Raw genomic sequence first — 6586 nt, forward strand, 5'->3', positions numbered from 1 at the left:
CAGGGACACCTTTCACCAGCCCAGGGTGCTCCAAGCCCTGTCCAACCTGGCCTTGGACACTTCCAGGGATGGGGCAGCCACAGCTTCTCTGGGCACCTGTGCCAGGGCCTGCCCACCCTCACAGCCAAGAATTTCTTCCTAATACCTAAATCTGACCCCTCCTTCAGTTTAAGGCTATTCCGCCTCAGCCTGGCACTCCATCCCTTGTCCCCAGTTCCTCTCCAGCTTTCCTGGAGCCCCTTTAGGCACTGCAAGGGGCTCTCAGGTCTCCCAGAGCCTTCTCTCCAGGTGATCCCCCCAGCTCTCCCAGCCTGGCTCCAGAGCAGGGGGGCTCCAGCCCTGGAGCATCTCTGTGGCCTCCTCTGTTCTGGGCCTGCTTGAACAGCTCCACAGAGGGAAGACACTGAGGGATCTGGAGCACCTCTTACCAGGAAAGGCTGCGGGAGCTGGGGCTGCTCAGCCTCAAGAGAAGACACCTGAGGGGGCTCCTCATCCATGTCTGTCAGTGTGTGCAGGGAGGGGCAGGGGATGGACCTGGCTCTGCTCGGGGGTCCCAGCAATGGGACGAGAGGAACAGGCACAAACTGTTGTCCAACTAGTTCCACCTGAACATGAAGAAAATCCCCCACTGTGTGTGTGATGGAGCACTGAAGAGGCTGCCCAGGGAGGGTGTGGAGTTGCCCATACTGGGGATATTCCTGAACCGTTTGGACACAGCTGTGTGCCATGTGCTCTGGGAAGGCTCTGCTGGAACAGGGAGGTGGGACCAGAGGGCCCTCTCTGGTCCCTTCCAGGGTGAACCATTCTGGGATTGCTGCCAGAGGAAGGAGTGAGGCTGCCCAGACAGTCCATTCCTGGTGTTCTGAGCTGCAGCTTCACCCTGTCCCTCCCCAGAAGGTGGCCCTGCTCCTGCCCTTCCTGGCCTTGTGTGAGGAGAGGGGGAAATAGGCAGATAATTGGGAGTCAAAGTTCGACCCTGAGTGCAGGATTCAGAGGGAAGCCCTGATCCTCCCAAGGCAAAGGGCAGAGTGGGATAAGGAGGTGTATGGAAAAGGTTGGTGGGCAAACAAAGCAAGATCAGATACTGTTTGCTCATCTGAGGACTTTTGTGAGTCCTGAGACTCACAAGGCTTATGAGCAGTGAGAGGAGGAGCTGTTGTTTTGTGGGTCATAAAATGACTGTGCCTCACTTTGTCGTGGCTGAAAACTTGCCCGGTGTTGGACCTTGAATGAACATTGTTGATCCCAGCAGAGCTGAGAGTTCTTGGTAGTGCCTGTGAGGCTTGTGAGAGGATGTCACAAGCACCTTTCAGTGTTAGGACATGAAGCTGTGGGTGCTTCTCTGCACTCACACCCTTGGGGTTGGGATAACTTTGGAATCTCACCAAGGATCTTATTTTATGGCTGGGGATGCTGAGCTCAGGCAGTCTGATGGTTTCTTCTGGCCATGCTGGGCTGGCACCCTGGGCATTCTCCCCCTGTCCTGTGAGGTGACCACGAGGGCCCAAGCAGCTCCTTCTCCTCCACCTGTGGAGCTGTGCTGTGTTCCTGGGAGCAGCTGCTGACAGGGGGAAGCAGCACCAGGAGCACAGGGAATATTTAGCCTCTTTTAATTGAGAAGCATTTTGAGTTAAAAAGTTAATCATGCTCTCAGCTTTTGTTCCTTATTTCTTCTCCTCCTCACAGCTGTTTCTGTCAACTAAAAATAAGTTGAACCACCAAACAACACATGAATAATCAGCTTCCCACGGGGAGCTCAGATCCCAGCAGATGCTCCTTGAGTGATCTGCAGTGCAGAGTTCCCTCAGGTGGGTTCCATTTTTTCCAGGCATGGCAGGGTTATATTTGAGGGCTGGGTCTAACCCTGGCTGGGCACAGGGAGGTGAGAGGTGAGATATCAGAAAAAAATTCTTTGCAGAGAGAGTGCTCAGAGATTGGAATGGGCTGCCCAGAGAGGGGGTGGATTCCCCATCCCTGGAGGGTTTTCAGCTGAGCTTGGCCGTGGCACTGAGTGCCATGATCTGGTAAAGGGGCTGGAGTTGGACCAAGGGCTGGACTGGATGATCTCAGAGGTCTTTTCCAGCCCAATCAATTCTATAATTCTATGATTCTATGAGATTTTCAGAAGCATTAAGCCTTGCCCTGGTTTGTCCTCTGCAGAACAGGATGGCAGAACATCCAGGTGGTTTTGTCAATGATAGAGAAACCAGATCAGAGGCTGACTGGTGTGTGGTGGGACACGTTACCTAAACACGGCCATCTGACAAGACCTCCCAAAGCCTGTGGTCTGCAGCCCCTGCCTGGGGGTGGCAGGTGGGGCAGGAGAGAGACCTGCTCCTTGTCCAACAGATCAGGTTGGATACACCACCCCAAACACACATGCACCTCCTTGGAAAGCCATTACACAATGAAGAGTCAGTCCCTACAGAGGAGAAGGCACATTAGCTCGTGTTTTAATCACTGTTTCCAGCTCCTGAGTTGGATTTTCCTTGCAGAGGGATTTTTCACAGGGGCATATATTGACAGGACAAGGGTAATGGCTCTAAGCTGAAGGAGGGCAGGTTCAGGTTAAATATTAGGAAGAAATTCCTCCCTGTGGTGAGGCCCTGGCACAGGTGCCCAGAGAAGCTGTGGCTGCCCCATCCCTGGAAGTGTCCAAGGCCAGGCTGGACAAGGTTTAGAGCAACTTAGTCTGGTGGGAGATGTCCTTGCCCATGGCAGGGGAGTGGATTGAGATGGTCTTTAATATCCCTTCCAACCCAAACTACTCTGTGATTCTCTGATTTTCCATATTTATTCTGCCTTTCTCCACTGAAGAGCAGCCATAGGGTTGTGTTTCTCCTAAATAAAAAAGCCTCTTTGCTCTTGTCATTTCTGGCTTGAAAATGAGAGTAAATACAAGAAAATTGTTGTGTTTCCTCTGTTGCTGTGATTTATACAGAATTCAACACAGGTGTATCACTTACTTGAGTTTTGCCAAACCTGGGGTTCTCCAGGGGCAAGAGATGCTCCCAGACCAGCTCCAGTTTCACTTGAGGTGTTGATCCTCCTTCACCATTGCAAGAGTAATTTCATTTATGCAGACAATAAAGTGACATCTGTCTCACTGCACAGCAGAGCTGTGTGGTTTGCAGTTTTTCTCACTAATACTGTCCAAGATAGTTCCAGAATTGAAAACAAAATGCCTGTGATAATTATAGGGCCACATGAAAGTTAATTAGCCAAGCTGAAACCTAAGAGTGATTAGCTCAGCTGCAGCAACATCCCAGCTGTGCTGCCTGCAGGATCCAGCATTTCTGCAGGGCCTTGTGGATACCAGGGTGGCTGAGGCTTGGGGAAAAGGGAGTCATTTCACTACAGATTTTACTTAGTCTGTGATAATACAAACAATGAACACGAGAGTTTTATAACAGCCAAAGAGTATATTCTGGCAGTTGTAAAGTGGCATCTTTCCCACAGATCAAAGGGCCATTTATTGCACGAAAGGCTTAAATGCTCCGTGAGTGTTCCTGTCAAATCACTCTCTGCTGTCATAAGGCTCGAGTGCTGAGACAGGGGGAGAGAGAAGTTTCTCTTGAAAGAATCAATTCTCAGTTGAAATAGTGGTACCAGTCTTTGCAACTTCCCCTGTCCCACGTTAAAGAGTGAGATAACTCAGCTCTAATTACACCCTTTGCACAACAGAATGGTAACTGGGCTGGAAAAAGAAGGTGCTCCCCAGGGGACAAAAGAGCTCCTCCAAACGTGCAGACCCAGCTGCAGATTGAATGGAAGAGGTCCCAAAATGACAAGGCAACTGTGGGTATGGATTTATGTCAGGACATCTCAGCATATTCTCTGGTGGCTGCATCCCTGTCCTGTAGGTATTTCCACATTTCATTACTGGTGCAATCCCGGTGTTTTACACTCATACTAACATTGACAATGCTGTGAGGCTGCAAATCACCACGGAAGAGCTGGACATCTGTGTATCCTCATCCTTTCCCCAAATCGTGTTTCTCTACCCGAAGGAAGTTGCTTGGGAAACATCCTGAGAGTAAAACCCTTCCCTTGTATATCAGGACATGGAGCTGCCACGAGGTGGCATCAAACCCGCGTGATGGGGCATCAGACCTTCAGTTTTCGGACATTTCTCCAGTCTGAGGACATCTCAGTGCAGGACTCCTAACCCAAAAGGGGTACACTGATATTTTAGAAGCAGAAGCTCTAATTTCACAAATCTTCTGCATGTTTAATCATGGAATCATAGAATCGATTGGGTTGGAAAAGACCTCCGAGATCAAGTCCAGCCCTTGGTCCAACTCCAGTCCATTTACCAGATCATGGCACTCAGTGCCACATCCAATCTCAGGTTAAAAACCTCCAGGTTAGTATTGCTGTGTGTAGTTTGACTGCCTTTTATGAGTAGCACCACTCCAGGGTGGTACCTGAACATGAATCAGGCAACCTGAATGAAGCAGGTTCATCCAGGGCTTTCCAAAATCCAGGGCTGGCCCCAGCAAGGGAGAGGAAGGGTGAACGTGGCTTTTAGAAATAAATGACATGGCAAGAGTGTCCTGCAGCATGTTTCCCAGAAAGAGGGCTGTGTGTTCTCTGGTGCTCTGCCATCTGCCCCCGAGGGCTCAGAGCACAAGGTGAGAACAGCACCTGGCATGCTGAGCCAGCTCAGTGTGTGAAATCCTCGTCCTGGCAGGTTGTGTGACAGGTACAGTCCATGGCACCGTGTGGGAGGTGGGGGATCACCCAGGTGTTCTCCTGCAGGTGCTGCAGAACCCAGGGGCCCCACAGGGCAGACTGTGTAGAGGGACTCAGGGTTGGAAAGGCACTGTGGTGCTGCAGGAAACCCATGGGAAAGGGAGCCTGAGGAGTGATGCCAATGGCCCGTGAGACCTGCCAGCTTTGTGTCTGGGGTGGTGTGGGTGGATCCAGTAGCAACCCACGCCCTGTGATGGCCAGACCCAGCTCAGGCAGCCCCAGGAAAGGTCATGGAGCAGTCACTGATCTCCAGAGGTTCTGGGGTGAGTTCTGAAGGTTCTGGTGGAGGTTCTGGAGATTCAGTGGCTTCACTGTCAGCCCAGGCCTTTCCCATCCCCTGGCTGGTTCCAGTGCTTTGCTCTGGGGGCTCTCAGTGGGGCAGCTTTTACTCCCATCCTGTTCAAGTGGAGACTTCTCCCCTTCCCAGCAGAAAACAGGCAATTTGGCCGTTTTTTAAACAGTGTGATTTCCTTTAAACCCTTGGACTTTAGACACTTGAAGAGTACCACTTCTTAAAAAACCCACTTCTGTGTGAGGAAAGGACCTGAAGCAGAGCCAAGGAGTCATAACTGGGTGTCCTAGTTCAGCAGGTGGGACCAGTTAACACTGTGTGGGGTGATCAAAGCTGTGTATTCTACCCCCTCTATTCATTCCCCAAGGAAAATTGGCCATTAGCAGCAGCTGCCCAGGGAGTCATTGGCACCTTCACACCCAGCCTGGGGGGGCATGGCTGCTCGTGGGCCATCAACGGTTCAACACCCCCTGGCTCCCAGAGTTAATCACCCACTGTGTGAGTCCCCACCCTGGGGGAGAGACTGGGTGCTCCCTGAGGGTACATAAGTGGGGGGTAAGACCTTGGGAACCTCTTGTCGGATCCAGAGGAGCAGCAGAACCTCGACAGGAGGAGATCACCACTCTTGACCAGACCACAGCCCTTGCCTGCACCAACAGGTTTTTCTCTTTCTTTTGCTTTGGACTTGGGGGAACCAGGCAGGTCTCAGCACAAGGGCCAACAAACCCCTCTGGGTTTGTGCCCCAGGACACTGGGTTATACTGCTGGGGTTTGTGAGTTGAAAGCAATTTCCCTTTGTGTCAGTGTATTTATTGTAGTATCTTTCATTAAATTGTAACTCTGATTTATAATCTCTCTTGTGGTGGGTCCATTTCTCCTGCTGGTTTACCTTTAAACCAGCACACTGGGAGACAGGGTTGCACCAGGAAGGCAGAGAGAGCAGGGCTGTATTTTCCAGGCATGGACTGGCTGTCATAGAATGGAGCAAAAGGGTCTCATTGTCACCAGACTTTCTCCTCCTAAGCTCTTGCTGATATGAGGCATTTAGTTTATATATTTTTATTTATTTATCTTATGCCTTGTTTTCCAGCTACTTTAAGCAGATCCTCAGCACCTGCAGGCTGAGGTGCCTGAAAGGGGCTGTTGGGCCCATGACAGACAAAGCTACTGGCACTACTGGGTAGGGTGAGCACTAAGCTGGCTCTTGTCTGTGTGGGTTCTGTCCCTACAAGTCCCTAAATGCCACTGAAAAGGACTGGCCTTATGACTCCAGGGCAAATCCTCAGAGTTAAAAGCTCCTGGATACCTCTATAGATTTTTGTATGCTTTATCCTCCTCTCAAAATAAAGAGATTTCAAGCTGGGTCTTCCTTATCTTGCAGGGTTAAAGGCACAGCTTTCCTTCTCTGAATGAACCAGTCCCTTCTCCCCATCCTCCCTTCCTTGGGAACCCCTCACTGTTGTCCCTCCTCTACAGGAGTTACAGTCACCCCCTCTTTCTGTTATCCAGAGGACTTGATTTCCTGCTCATCCTCCAAAG

This window comes from Pithys albifrons, chromosome 16, assembly GCF_047495875.1.
Source record: "Pithys albifrons albifrons isolate INPA30051 chromosome 16, PitAlb_v1, whole genome shotgun sequence".
NCBI lineage: Eukaryota > Metazoa > Chordata > Aves > Passeriformes > Thamnophilidae > Pithys > Pithys albifrons.